Source organism: Prionailurus viverrinus, chromosome B4, assembly GCF_022837055.1.
Source record: "Prionailurus viverrinus isolate Anna chromosome B4, UM_Priviv_1.0, whole genome shotgun sequence".
NCBI lineage: Eukaryota > Metazoa > Chordata > Mammalia > Carnivora > Felidae > Prionailurus > Prionailurus viverrinus.
Window position 1 is genome coordinate 25,206,647 of NC_062567.1, and position 14,977 is coordinate 25,221,623.

The window sequence follows — 14,977 nt, forward strand, 5'->3', positions numbered from 1 at the left end:
TACTAGAAAATTCACCATTATTTTCAACAGCAGCTTTTTCAGTGGAAAAGTCAGGGGAAAGTGCAAATGTGTTCGAAAGGAAGAGGAAAAGTACTGCTCCAAGTGTTTTGAGATCAAAATGCACATTGATGAGGCAAACAGGAGGGCTAGGCTCAGTATTCTCATAAGCCTGCTCCCCTGGTGCTGGCTAAATCAATCGGGAAGTCCACGGAAGGGAGATGACCTAACCTAATTGAGAAAGCACACAGACCCAAAAGATGTGAGCTCTGAATCACTCGCCCCAACTGCCCTGCTCCCCTTGTCCCCCCACTGCTCCCGCCCTCAGCAGTCCCCTGGACCCCGTGGGCCCTAGCTTCAAAGCTGGGAAGCATGAGGAGACTTGTGCTTACACTCCTTTTAACCAGGGACTTTTAGAGCTGATGGGATCATCCAGACCATGAAGGGAAGAGCTGGGGATGGCAGGAAGGAGGGCAGGAAAGGGGGATACAGGACCCACCGCATGCAATGACCTCACATGATGAATTAGCCTGTATGAGAAGCATGACAACCAATAGGAAAGCTAGTTCACTCGCCTCCTAAGAATCATACAAAAAGGGGAAAACATTGTCAGCTCTTTACTTAAGTCAAAAGAAGAGGCACATGTGTCCAACTTCCACTGCGTTGTTTATTGGAAAAATCCGCTTGCGAACATGGCCATTCAGGCTCATTATTACATGAGGAGTGTCAGCAAATGATCGTGTGTGTATTTTCTTTTCTTTTCTTTTTTCTCAAAGTTTTTTTTTTTGTTTGTTTGGTTTTTTTTTAGTTTATTTATTTTGAGAGAGAGAGTGTGCATGCACATGAGCAGGGGAGGGGCAGAGAGAGAGAGGGAGAGAGAATCCTAAGCAGTCTCCACGCTGTCAGTGCAGAACCCGATGTGGGGGCTTGAACTCAAGAATTGTGAGATCACGACCTGAGCCGAAATCGAGAGTCAGACGCTTAACTGACTGAGCCACCCGGGGGCCCCACGTGCATTTTCTTTATGCCTGTCCCCTTCCTGACACTCAATACATAGACTGTACAGAAGTTTCCGGGGAAGAGCGTATGTGGGCTTATCCTACTTGGCACAGTTAGAGTTCTAAGTTGGGTAAACTTGTTGAAGAGGCTTTCTGAACTACTTCCTCAGGTCAATAACTCTTGGTCATGGAAACACTCAGAGGAAGCACCTTGCTCTTTTCCCCGAGTTTAGCAAAATGTGACAAGACCTGCACTTAAAGTGGCAAAGAAGATAATAAACTCACTTCGATCACTTGTCCAGGCGTTAAATGAACACGGGAGCAAACAGGCAGGATCTGGAGACACACTGCAAAACCTCCGCAAGGTGTAGAGAGCTGCTATTGGGTGAATCTAAACTCCTAATTCAGGAAAAGACTCACAGAGTTTCGTAAAAATGAATCATGTTTTTAAGTTTCTACAGTTGCCCCTGGAATGCGTACCTCAGCGGATATCTGAATTATTAAACGTTTGCTTTATCAGTGTGGTTTAGTTGCAAGAGCTGATTAGGCTGAAAAACAAACCATGCGTGCAAAGGAGGCACAGAACCTTAGGAGTCCAGAAATGAATCTATGAACCCACAAGTTCTCCTGAAATTTCTGACCATGTATCAAAACTCTGAGGAATGTCTGCAACTACTTACTTTGTGGAAATGCATTCTCTCTTACAAAATGGCTAAAATCCCAACAGAGAACTGAAATCAGAGTTGGAAATCTGGCCTCTGAAGTGAGATATGCCCAGATCGAGTGTACTTAGGAATTCTCACAAAAAGAGTTCAGTTTGCTACATATATGTGTATTTGATTCAAATCAATTGGCAACCAGCTAAAGAGACTCATAATTATAGTCTGGCATTAATAAAATCAACTAGTTCGTATAACCAAAGTGTTTTATCACCAGCCTTTGAATACAAATTATTTCATCTGGTAATAACCCAAGTTTTAATGGCTGTTATAGGTCGTGTTCCCAGGAAGCAGTTTATTGAGTACTCTTGGGATCACCTGGGAAGCGGGAGGGGCAAAGTCAGATTAACAGAGGGAGAAGTTGAGACGTAATGCAGTCTTGGTGAAAGCATCAGCCAACCCACGTGAGGTAGCCTTTGAGAGCTGACCCAAGTTAGGGCAAGAGGTCATTCGGTGAAGGTTGTCCCTGGAAGACAGTGTGACCTTCAGATGACCAGAAAGTCTTCTTTACATGAGGCAAAACCCACAGGCTAACAGGTAAGGAACACCTTCTCAAAGAACTCCCCGCAGCTGGAGAATAAGACCTTTATTCCTGAATAGGAATCTGTACAGTGCATCAAAGCATCACTACAGTCCACCTTTTACAGCACTTGGATCTTCTTCGTATAGGTTCCAAGAAAAGCTCCTCTAAGATACCAGTGGGCTTCTGTTCCTAAGGGGACCTTAATGGAGGAAGGTTAGTGGATTAAATTATAGATTTGGTGCTATATCTGATTTCAGGGTGCCTACTAATACTCATCTTCTTCTACCTGTTATCCACTAAAGATGTTCCTCACTGTCAAACAGGCATGTCTGCTGATCTTGGGGCCTTTCCTAGTGGTGAGACCAATCCCTCATTCCTGAAGGGTCTGAGCTCCTAACCATTATGCCTATCTCAGGCTGTGGTAGATTTTCTTCCAAAGTTGGAGTAGGGAAACCATGAGGTACCTAAGCAGATCACCTAGGTTCTACATTATTCTTCCCTTCCCTGCACATAACAATATCTCCCTATCTCTTCCTTGCGATCAGGTTTAATGATCCCTTCCAAGACAGTGACTTCTCATATTTCCTGTTGGTTCCTTGGTGCAAGGAGCTAGAATTGCCCATGGATCAGCCATACTTAAAGTTCAAAGAGGCAACCACTGTGTCTCCTGTCAGAAGTATTCCCCCTTTAGGAACCAGGATCTCAAAATTCACAGGGCTCCATTTTGTGAGGATAAAAAGGCAAAATTCTTCAAGTAGGACACTGGGAGTGATGGTCAGAAGGACTGCTTCCACTTCGAATCCTTGGTTCCTAGACTCATGCGTTCTACCCATTGCGAACACAGTGCCATTTAAAGGTCTTTGATTTAAGGTCTACTCTGAATCCTGAAGAATGGTACTCCATCCTAAGAAGTATCACCTTTGAGCTGGCACATCAGTTAAGCTTTCAACAGGTCTGTCTATGCTATGCTCTCACTGGCTGGCAGCTTCTAGATGTATAGCATGAGATAGAACCAATGGAGTCATGCTAAAAAATGTGTTCTTTGGTCTGATGTGATATTATATCGGATTCCATGACAGTAGATTTAACACTGTTTAAGCCTTGGATAGTGGTACTAGCTGAGGCCCTGAGAGCAGGAAAATATAAACCCATATCCAGTATATGTGTCCATTCATGTTCAAATGAATTGCCATTTCTTCCAGGTTGGAAGATGTCCCATGTCCCAGTCTGCCAGAGTGTCAGGTTGGTCCTCTTAAGGGACGGGGCTATATTGGGAGCTCAGCATCACTCTCTGCTACTGGAATGTTAGCCATTTGGCAGCAGCATTAGCTGGAAAAACTTTGGTAATTGGGAGTCCAGGCTAGTGGGCCCAGGCATAGCCTCTACCCCTGCCACCATGGCTCTTCTGTTCATGTGTCTATGGTGCCAATACTAGAAGTGGCTGATGACAGAGGCTGGGTGCCATTAACTGGTCAGTCATTTCATCTTCTTGCAGGCTTAGTGCCTCCCTCTTGGAGTTCCAACATGCAGTACAAAGATTCTCCCACAGTATGCCCTCTCAGGTCCGTCCACATGTCTGCTCCAGACGTCCTGGTTGCCAGTCTGCCCATTTTCTCCTTCTAGGCCCTTGTCCATCTGGTCAAGCCATTTGCTATAGCCCATGAGTCTAACCTCAGGCCACTTCTCTTTCGACACAAAGCAAATGACCAGGGACACCACCTGAAGCTCTCCATCACCACTGTTGTTCAAGACTACCCTTGACTGGGGCTAGAGTGCAGTCACTGTCTTCAGCTTGCACCCACAGACAGAGCTGGTCCACCCATGCAGCAAGCTTAAGCTCCTTCCTCTTCAGTCTACTGATCATAAAGGATCCTCCATATGGCCATAGGTGTGAACTGATGGGAAGGTGCTGGTCCAGTAACAGTGGGTGACATGAAACCCTCATGTCAGCTGGGCTGTGTGCCCTGGTCCTGCTTGTGCTTAATTCCAGAGGTACCAGTCCAGGCTTACACTGGATTGTTCCTTGGCCTACCCCATGACATGATGTGGTCATTCTGACAGAGCCCCGTTGTGATGGGCTCGTTTGGCCATATGGTCAAGGGGCGTCCCATGGCTAGGAGCTCTGTCTCTACTGGGTCCCCACAGCATGTAAGAACTATTGTGAGAAAGTATAGAATTCCCTGCTGCCAACGGTACAACCATCCTCCAGAAGCCTGGAGGTCTGCATTGTGATTTTCCCATTGGGGCTTGCCAATAACTCCACATGGCATTTCTTCCCAGCACTGATGCCTCTAACACCAGAAGCCCGAGTAGGAGGACTGCTTGCACCACAACCCAGACCCAATGCAGAACTCTTTCCTTTTCTGGTCCTTCCTCAAAGCTGTTAACCTCTGGATGGTATTCTGGTTGGAGCAGTTTTCCCAAGGGTGGAAAATGCTGCTTCCAGAACTCGAATGCACACTTCAGGTTTTACACTTCCATCTTATGGTGGAGAAGCAAGATGGGAAACCTGGTGTCTTACTTCGGATGTGATGTCCTGGCATGCCCCTGACCGCTGCACCCATAAAAGCTGTACCACTATGGCAGGTGCCCAGCAGGATGCAGACATGAATCCAGAGGCTTATTATTAGTGATGAAACAAATTCAATAAATGGTCTCCAAATGGAGACAATAAAGTTTTTCCACTGCTACTTTCAAAACCCATGATTTTCTTATCATTTTAAAAGCTTTGTCACATGGTAAGGGTATTATATGTGCCTCTGGGCCATTTGAGCCCTGTGATTTTTTTTTTTTTAAGTCCTACTCACGCTAATCTTTGCTTATTTTTACTCCTCAAATCCATAAATAGAGCAAGATAAAATGAACAAATAAAAAACTTAGGATGAAGTTAAAAATACAGATTGGAAAAATTAAACAGAGCCAGGTTAAAGTTAGCCGACGAAAGCACGGGGCCAAAGCTGCCGACCAGCTGCCAGATGCAGACGGCAAACTTCACCCTGGGTCCTGCTGTGCTGAAGTAAAGGCAGCCAGGATTCCTCACTCTCACTAAGTCCCACCATATCCAAAGGAAGGAGAGAGGTAACCCCTTTAACCATCTCACAAAATAACTGGACGGAGACGCTCACAGTGAGAAGAGGGATGGGGTGGGACGAGAGGGCGTGAAGACCAGTGTAAACACTATCACTTCCTTTGGTAAAAAAAAAAAAAACAAAGAACAAAAAAAACATAATGTCAAAATGACTTAGCCTGGGTCTCAGATGGCAGATCCTGAGACAACGGCTTAAGTGAAAATACTTGATTGTAGAGTGTGATCCAGAGAGTTGGAGTAAGGGACATGAAGAATGAAGCAGAAAAGGATGGAAAACCAATGCAAAGACGAGTCACAGCTCCTGGCAAACGGTTGCTGGCTCTGTGTGTCCTGCCTGAGTTGCAGGAAAGACATCTCGGGACGGTCCACCTTGGGGGAAGAAAGGAAAGCATTTATCCATTAGGGCTTCTGCTTCGTAGGTTTGCCCTGAAAACTTATGCCACTGTGTTTCGGGCTTAAGTCAGCACATGCGCCCTGAGTGGCTCAGAGCACCTCCGGGGCCAGTGGCAAATGTCCAGCAGAGGTGTGAGGCTGGGCAAGAGGCAAGGCCCTGTCAGGCTGCACCTACAGGAAGCTGCTCAGAGCCTGAATCAACAGCTGGAATAAAGGGCAGGGGGTGCCCAAAGGTGAGAAGTGGTACCCAAGAGGTGCACAGGGCACACTTCACATCTAAAACTAGATGTTGCTTTTAAAGCTTCTTTTTAGAGAGAATCTTTTGATGTTTAGCACATTTCTGATCCCTCAGCAGTGACCCCCTGTAAGATTTAAGTGATATCAGCATATTTGGTCCAAGTACCATTCTGGGCATGGAGATTCGATCCACGAATAGAGGCAACCTTTAAGAAGTATGTCCTGGGATGCCTGGGATGGCTCAGTTGGCCGACTCTTGATTTTGGCTCAGGTCATAATCCTGACGTTCGTGAGACTGAGTCCTGAATCAGGCTCTGGGCCAACAGTGCGGAGTCTGCTTGGGATTCTCTCTTTCCCTCTCTCTCTGCCCCTCCTCTGCTCACGCTTTTGCTCTCAAAATAAATAAATACGCATTTTAAGAAGTATGTCCATTGTTACCTGCTTCAAAGTATAAAGCTTTCATGAATGCGTCAAAGATTGTATCTGAAAACAGATTCACTCTAAACATCTAGTCTAGCAAACTCTACCCAAGTGAATGTTCTACACAGAAAATAAAGACTTGGAGTAAAACTGTCGATATTATACATACAGGTAAGAAATCATTTCTACGTTCGCTTTCAGAGTACCTTTGAATTTCCGGAAGCAGCTTTCTTTTATGCCGGGAAAGCATGAAAGTGCAATGTTTAACATTAAGCGCAATGTTAAAACAATGTGAATTTTCACACTGTGGTCTAACATACAGGCCCTGAAAATTTTTCCTCTCTGAGACGCCAATATCGATTTTTTCCGTGGTCAAAGTAAGCTCCAACAAACAAGACAGGAATGCATTCACTCTTTCATTGTAAGCAGGTTTCTATTCAAAATAATATGGACTTCTGGATCACAATCCTGTTGCTGAGGAACTTAACACTCGGCTATGAAGTCAGTCCTGGAAAATTGATAGTAGGCAAAACTTTTGAATTTTGATGCACAGCTGCTACACTCCTCTCTGAGAATACAATATAATGAAATCACAACTTAAGTTTACTTAGAGGGAGAGCTCAGCAAATGCTGTTAAAGAACTGCAATCCTTCTGGCTGGAAAAGTAACGATGAACACCCAGAATGCCTCACTTGAGCTAAGAAGGCAGTGAGCAGAGAAAAATTCCTCCCTTAGGCCATAGTCCTCTGTGATCCTGCTCCACTAACAGAAGACTTAATTAGTTAAATTAACCTAGTAAAGGTTAGATATTTAATTTTTAATTTATTAATTATTAGCAGTTAAATAAAATTTATATCCATCATGAAAAGCCTAAATGCGCATGAGAGCTTTTAAAACCTTAACAACATTGTAAATTAGGTACCACTCTTTCTGGTCACAAACGGAAGTGTCTGAGGTACAGAGAGGCAAGAGACTGCCTCAAAATCACACAGCTACGATGTCATAGGGCTGCACTGTAGCTCAGACAGTCCTATGTCACCAATGCCTCTCCATCTCCGCCCTTGTTCTCTCGATAAGGTCAAAACACAAGGAACAAATTTGTCCAAGGTGTAACAAAGGAACCAGGCGGAAGGAGACAGCCTCCATGCTGGCAAATCAATCTTGGTTAGCTCTCCCCACAGCAGCTCCTTCTACCTTCCAGGGCCTGGGAGAAGTCGGGGAAAATGGTGCAGCAAAGTTACCATTACCCTTCATCCACATCAGCCAGCTTCTAAACGTTACTAGACGCTCCTTGAAAACCAGCAATCTGGGTCAGGACGCTGTGCAGGAGCCCCTTAAAGGCTCTATGCAACCCTGTCTTCCCCAGACTTGCTTCATGATGGTATCTCTCTTGGGGGGGGGGGGCAGCAACCTCACACTGATTCTGTAGAGGAGAGTTTTGAAATCACTGCACTGCAGGGATACCACAAAATAATAAATTCTAAAAGGTCATTCTGTTTCCATGTTGTACCCGTGGGACTCAGAGTGGAGGAGGGCCCACAGTTTGGCCTCACCTCCAAAACAGAAAATGCATGAACGCTTTGTCCTTAACTTAAAAAAGCCTGATTACTCATGGGTTCACCAAATACTTAGGGAACGTGGTGGGGGCAGGCACTGTGTTGGATATGTATGTAGACTGTACCCATGAACAGGCTAGTTTCTGCCTCAAGAAGCTCACAGTTGGAAAGAGACAATAAACTTTGTCCAGCTGTGCATGTCTTGAGAAGTGCGACATGCCACAGGATCGCTTAATAGGACGACCTTATGTTGGTTGTACAGGCACCAAGGAAGTGACATTTCACCTGAGGCCTGAAGAATGGGCAGGAGGTAAACAGGGTTAGGGGGAAATCCACGCAGAGGGACTTGTGTGGATAAAGGGCCCTTCTCCTAGGAAGCTTCTGCTCACCCTTCCAGACTCAACTTAGACCTCCTTCTCTCTCTGGAGGCTCGATCGAGGAACCCAACTATTGCACTTAACACCCAGAGTCCTGGTTAGCTGTTTCCTTGCACCCGGCCCGCCTCACAGAGCGGCCACATCTGAGGACCCCCGGGTCTTGTTTCTTCATATCCCCAGCCGGTTGCCTGCTATCCCGCAATACAGAGGCACAATAAGACGCTTGTCAAAGAAGGAAAGGGAAGAAAAGAGGAAAGTAATTCACTAATAATAACCTAGCTGTATGCACAGGTTCATTCTCCACCAAGTCTCGTTTTTTGTCATACACAAAGAGAAACAGTTATACTCAGGGCTCACAGGTCCACCTCCACTTCACACGTTAATTTAGTCTCCAAACATTTGTGTTAGGACCTGCAGCCACAATAATGCAGAAGATGCAGTGTCTGTGTTCCAGGAGCTTATAATTTAGTGGTGGAAACTCAGAAATGCAGGGCTTTCTTTCTTTCACCCACTGTGAAGCACAAAAGGCAGGACGAGTTCCGATGTCAACTGTCCACGCAGGATCTGGGCCTTGCCCACTGAAGGCTGGCTTTAAAGCTGCCAGCCCAGAGTCCTGCCCACGGAGGGGTTGAGCTGGATTTCTCACTCTAGTTTCAGTAAACTTTCCTGCCCCTTCACGTGTTCCTCCCAGCAAGGCTGAGACGACCCAAACTCCGGCTGCCCGAGGACAGGGACCGCGGGGCCGCCCGACCCTTCGTCACCGAGCGGGATCGCCGCCCTCCAGGCCGCCCACCTCCAATGCTCCGGGCGGCGCAGCCCGCGCCTCTGCAGACCCGGGACGAAAGCGGGCGTCGGGCGCTCAGGGGGAGCAGCGCGCGCCTATCCGCCGGCCCGCCCCCACCCCCGCACGACGTCACCCGGATCACGTGAGTGACCGCCCCCCGCCCCCGCCCCCGCCGGCTCAGCTGCTCTGCCCGGGAGCGGGGGGGAGTCGGGGACGGGCGGCGCGTCTGCTCGGCCCCTCCCCGACCCCTCCCCCGGAGCCGAGGCGAGGCGTTAAGCAGGGGGCTCCGGTGAAATTGGAACCAGTGTTCTAAATTAAGGGGAGCAGATGTCCCTGTTTTGCTCGGGAGGCCTGGGTGGCCTGCTGTTCAGACAGAAATCGTTGAGGCACTGACCTTCCGGGGCCGCTGTCAATCTCCGCGTGCAGATGGCCAGCCCGAAGCCCTGCCCGCTCCTCTGCATTGGAAATGCGGCAGCAGGGGGATCCGGGCAGCTTGAGAGAAAAGTCTGCGTGGGGGGGTGGGGGAGGAGGCCCGGGGGAGACAGAGGGCAGGAGAAAAAGGCCTGCTCCGCGCACAATGGAGCCCCCGTGGCGGCCCCTCGGAGGACAATGCGGTCCCCCGGGACCCGCGGTTGGCTGCGCCAGGCCGGCCGGCCCGCGCTCCAGCTGCCTCTTCAGAACAAGGCCGTGCAAATGTGCCCACTTGATTCTAAATCCTCTTAGGCGCTATCCATGTGAACGAGGGAAGGGGTGGCCTTAACAATCCTTTACAATCGGAGGCCTGGGAACCCCGGTGCTCGGCAAAATGTCTGCACCACGCATGCAAATGGAGTCCATCGCTTGGAGAGATCGGCAGAAAATCTCTCTGCCCGGTAGTCGGTGAACAAAACCAACCGCCTGCAGTAAACACTCATAATCTGCCCCTTCGATGTCACGCAGGGTCCTGAAAATTTTTCAGGGTGTTTCCCCCAGAAGAGACTTAAATGTTCAGAAAAGCCAGCTAAGCTGCACAAAGTCATTAGTCACCCAGGTATTTACACTGTTTTTCCTATTTCCTTTCTCTCTTGGCCTCTGTGGTCAGTAGTATAAAATTCCTAGGAACTCCCACCTAAACACCAGCTTCCTGTTTATGCTCTCAGTGGCTTTAATGTTTAGCTGTTAAAAGCAGTTGACCAAAGCTCTATGCAAAGATCAGCAAAGGTTTGCAGGTGAATGGGGGGGGGGGGGAAGAAACCCCAAAGGAGTAGGTCAAAGGTCCAGGTTCATTTTTAATCACTCGTGTCAAAATCACAGGAGAAAAAAAGATAAAATTAAAGTGTAACTTAATGCCTACGATCTTGGTTCATTTCATTTGGCCCCTGTGTCTACAGCATGAACCTATAAAATACGCTAGTCTAAAGGATGAACATTTTCATTTCTAGCCGTCAAAAAAGCCTTTTTTTCAATGTGGCATGAAATTCTTTTGTTTTAGAAGGTTACAGTTCACACATAGGCACAGTCTGTGTGCGCCTGTATGTGCCTTACACCTCGCCATGGCTGTTCTTGATGTTGCTGTGCAAAATGCTGCACTTAGGTAGCTATTTGAATTAAAGCCTCCCTGACCTGGGAAAGAACCCTAGAGGGCACCTCACCTAGCTCTTGCCTGTTACAGAATTCCGTGCACAATTCCCAGGGAGTGATTAGCTATTTTGTGATAGAATCTCTGTAGAACTCCCTTCCTTAGAAGATAGCATCTCTCGGGGGCGCCTGGGTGGCTCAGTCGGTTGGGCGTCTTAGGCTCAGGTCACGATCTCACTGTTCGTCAGTTTGAGCCCGGCATCAGGCTCTGTGCCGACAGCTCGGAGCCTGGAGCCTGCTTCGGATTCTGTGTCTCCCTCTCTGTCTGTTCTCCCCTGCTTGCGCTCTGTCTCTCTTGTCTCTCAAAAATAAATAAAGATTAAAAACATTAAAAAAAAAAGAATATAGCATCTTTCCTTGACTATTTTTTTTTTTTAATAAACTTTTCCCATATATAAAACTGGAGTCTGTCTTCGTGGAGACTAACAGAGTCATGCAGAATAAATCTAGTCTCTCTTCCACATGATGCTACCCTTCAAATATTTGGAGGCAAGGCTCATGTCCCCTCAATCTTCTCCCAGAGAAAACATCTCCAGATCCTTTAGTAGTTTCCCCTGTGGGTCTGAGTCTCCTGCACTGTCTGTTTCAAGTTATCTAGTGATGCTCCGGTTAATCTAAGTCCCTTTGAAGCTGAAGATAGGGCTTCAATTCATGCTGCAATTCGGCGCATGGGAGGAGTATGGCTCAAAACCCAACAGGGAGAATCGGTCTGACCGTGTCCCAAGTTGTTCCAACAAAAATAAATTTTGGTTTTCCATGTTAGTCTTTTTTGACTGTGTGTCAGTAATGCCAGACTCCGTGATGAAGCCGAGGCACGAAGGAGAAAGCCGTATTGTGTGCCAGCACTGGGCCCTACACGTTCTGCATCTTACCTTCACGAAAACACTCTGAGTAAGTACTACCGTCACTCCTCTTTTACAGAATCAGGGCTGAAATAATCCGCCCAAGATCACACAGCTAATAAATAGTAGAGTGAGGTCTCTAACCTGTGACTTGTAGACAAAGCTGCTGCCCTAGGGTCTTGTGGTCAAAACTGAGATCCTGCATGTTTTCTTCAGCATGCTCTTATGATATACAGCTTTAAGTCAAGGCCAGTTTGTATGCATCATCTTTATACAGCTACAAAAAAATTCTGAAATACAAGAACTTTAGGCGGGAAAAAAAGGTTCTTTCTGGAAGCAAATGAAACAGAAATTCCAAGGTAATGCCCAAAGTCATCCCAAACATGCTTTTATTCCAGCGGTATTACTTAACAGCAAAGTGTTATATTACCCTTGAATTTCCTGCCTTAGGCTAAGAGTAGGCCAAGCCCTTGGCGCTAAATTGTTCCCTGTATTTGGACTATAGCACAACCAATGCCATTGCCCCTTACTCACGCCTGCTCTCCAGCATGTCAGTTAGTCAAGAAAGAGGGAAGAATATGTTTCCCGTGCACACACTGTAATTTTTTTCCAGGGTGGCTCAGCCTGCCAGAACAAAAGTAAAACCACAGAGAGAAGATTTAGATCAGCCTCTTGATCGCCCTGCTGCTATTTTACAGTTTTAGGAGGGGTTGAACATCAAGCACTTGAAACTGTCATCTACACATTCCTTCTCAGAATAAAGCAGCATTAGCATGTACACTGCCAAATTATTTTCTACCCCAAAATTTTGGAAACTCTTTCTCTCCGGGAAAATACTCTACAGAAGGCACACTGAATTAACGGAGTTATTTCTAAGGAAGGCTCTTACAGTCTGCAGTGAACTGTCATGTGCTGACATCCGGCCAGGTGGACTCTGAGCCTTAGCAGACATGTTGCTTAGCCGTTTAGATGTTTCTAATTTGTTTTTGATTATAAATAGTGCTTGAGACACCTTTTCCTTACTGCCTCATCTGAAGGACCCTCCACAACCACTGTCACATGAATCTGTGTCTTTTCTTCATAGTATTTACAGCAATCTAATGCTGTTCTTGCTTACATGTTTGTTACTGTTCTACCTTATCTAGATCACACTGTGCATAAGACAAGTACCTTCGTCTGTCTTGTTTATTACCAAGCATATATTTTTTTGAATAAATACATCTTCGGGGTGCCTGGGTGGCTCCGTCTGTTAGGCATCCGACTTTGGCTCAGGTCATGATCTCGCCATTCATGAGTTCGAGCCCCGCATCGGGCTCTGGGCTGAGAGCCTGGAGCCTGCTTCAGGTTTTGTTTTCTTCTCTCTCTACCCCTCCCCCACTCACCATCTGTCTGTCTCTCTCTCAAAAATAAGTAAACATTAAAAAATTTTTTTAGGGGCGCCTGGGTGGCTTGATCGGTTAAGCGTTCGACTTCGGCTCAGGTCATGATCTCATGGTCCGTGAGTTCAAGCCCCGTGTCGGGCTCTGTGCTGACAGCTCAGAGCCTGAAGCCTATTTCAGATTCTGTGTCTCCCTCTCTCTCTGCCCCTCCCCTGTTCATGCTCTGTCTCTCTCTGTCTCAAAAATAAATAAACGTTAAAAAAAATTAAAAAAAATTTTTTTTAAATAAATACATTGTGTGTGTGTGTGTGTGTGTGTGTGTGTGTGTAGTTCTTGTACAATTCTTTTCTTAAATCCTTGGAGTAGTCAAATTCCTACTGACAGAAAGTAGATCATAGTTGCCAAGGGCAGGGGCAGGGAGAATGGAGAGTTAGTGTTTAATGGATACAGAGTTTCAATTGGGGAAGACAAAAAAATTTGCAGAGGATGTACGACAATGTGAATGTACTTAATGCCACTGAACTGTGTACTTAGAAATGGTTAAAATCATAAATATTAGAATGCGTATCTTTAAAAAAAAATTTTTATGTTTATTCATTTTTGAAAGAGAGAGAGCACAAGCAGGGGTGGGACAGAGAGAGACGGCAACACAGAATCTGAAGCACGCTCCAGGCTCTGAGCTGTCAGTACAGAGCCCGACGCCAGGCTTGAACTCATGAACCATGAGATCATGACCTGAGCCGAAGTCAGAAACTCAACCGACTGAACCACCCAGGCGCTCCTAGAATGCATATCTTTTAACACAATAAAAATAGATTCTTTGAATTAGAAATCTTGGGCTAAGAGTGAGTATATATATTTTATAAGTTTTTAATGTTTATTTATTTTTGAGAGAGAGAGAGAGAGAGAGCACGAACAAGGAAGGGGCAGAGAAAGAGGGAGACACAGAATCTGAAGCAGGCTCCAGGCTCAGAGCTGTCAGCATAGAGCCCGACATTGGGCTCTAACCCACAGCTGTGAGATCATTACCTGAGCTGAAGTTGGACGCTTAACCGACTGAGCCACCCAGGCGCCACATTAGTGTATATATTTTAAACTGGGGTATGTATTACTAAACTTCTCTCCAGAAATTATGCCAATTTCCATTCCGACCACTAGTGCTTAAGAATAGTCATTTCTCAGCACATGACCAAGGCTGTTTTCTTTTTATTCTTTGTATTTGATGAGTAAACACACACACACACACACACACACACACACACTTTATTATTGTTTTATTTGTATAACCATACTTATTATTAAGGGTTTAGTATATTTTCATACATTTGGTATTTCTTTTGTGAAAAGCCTATGTGTATCCTTTCTCATTTTTACTGGGCTGTTTCCTTTGATTTATAGGAGTTCCTGTACAGTAAAGATAATAACTCTTAGTCTGTTATACAGTTTGCAATTAATTTTTCCCAGTTTACTCTTTCTCTGTAAATGTTATTTGTGAATTTTTGGTATGCGAAATTTAAAATTATATGCTGAATCAATATCATCTTGGGGTGAAAAAAAAACCCTTCCTCAGTCCAAGGATATAAAAATATCCACCCGTGTTTTTATGCCATACATTTGTGGCTTCGTTTTTTATACCTAGATATTTGCTGCATCCATGTGTTGATGGCAAGAGGCAAGATAAAGATCCGGCAAAATTGTTATTTAACTCATCAGTTATTTTATCATCATTTATTACATAATCCATGTTTTCTCTCAGTAATTTCAAATGACTTCTTTCTGTTGTAACAAATAACCGTAGTCTTAGATCTGTTTCATTGCTCTGCCAGTTCCACAGACCACGCTTTTTTATTTACAGTAAGTTACCAGTATATTTAGATGGTACCTGTTGCCATGAATCCTAGATTAGGGACCAACCTCTATGTTTGGGAATTAATCCATTACTGGAAAAATTTTAAATTATGTATAAATATGAATTGGAATGGTACAGTCTGATAGAGAATTTCCTCTGCTGGGAGTCAGCAAGGAAGAGAGAGTGTGCTCTCAGCAG